Here is a 551-nt window from a genome sequence, read left to right as displayed (position 1 = left end):
ATTTTGGTGTTGACCATCTGGTGATGTCCATGTGTAGAGTCTTCTCTTGTGTTGTTGGAAGAGGGTGTTTGTTATGACCAGTGCATTTTCTTGGCAAAACTCTATTAGCCTTTGCCCTGCTTCATTCCGTATTCCAAGGCCAAATTTGCCTGTTACTCCAGGCGTTTCTTGACTTCCTACTTTTGCATTCCAGTCTCCTATAATGAAAAGGACATCTTTTTTGGGTGTTAGTTCTAAAAGGTCTTGTAGGTTTTCATAGAACCGTTCAACTTCAGCTTCTTCAGCATTACTGGTTGGGGCATAGACTTGGAGTATTGTGATATTGAATGGTTTGCCTTGGAAACAAAGAGAGATCATTCTATCGTTTCTGAGATTGCATCCAAGTACTGCATTTTGGACTCTTTTGTTGACCATGATGGCTACTCCATTTCTTCTGAGGGATTCCTGCCCACAGTAGTAGATATAATGGTCATCTGAGTTAAATTCACCCACTCCAGTCCATTTCAGTTCGCTAATTCCTAGATGTCGACATTCACTCTTGGCATCTCTTG

The sequence above is a fragment of the Bison bison genome, unplaced genomic scaffold, assembly GCF_000754665.1.
Source record: "Bison bison bison isolate TAMUID 2011002044 unplaced genomic scaffold, Bison_UMD1.0 scf7180017864497, whole genome shotgun sequence".
NCBI lineage: Eukaryota > Metazoa > Chordata > Mammalia > Artiodactyla > Bovidae > Bison > Bison bison.
This window is presented reverse-complemented; position numbering follows the sequence as displayed.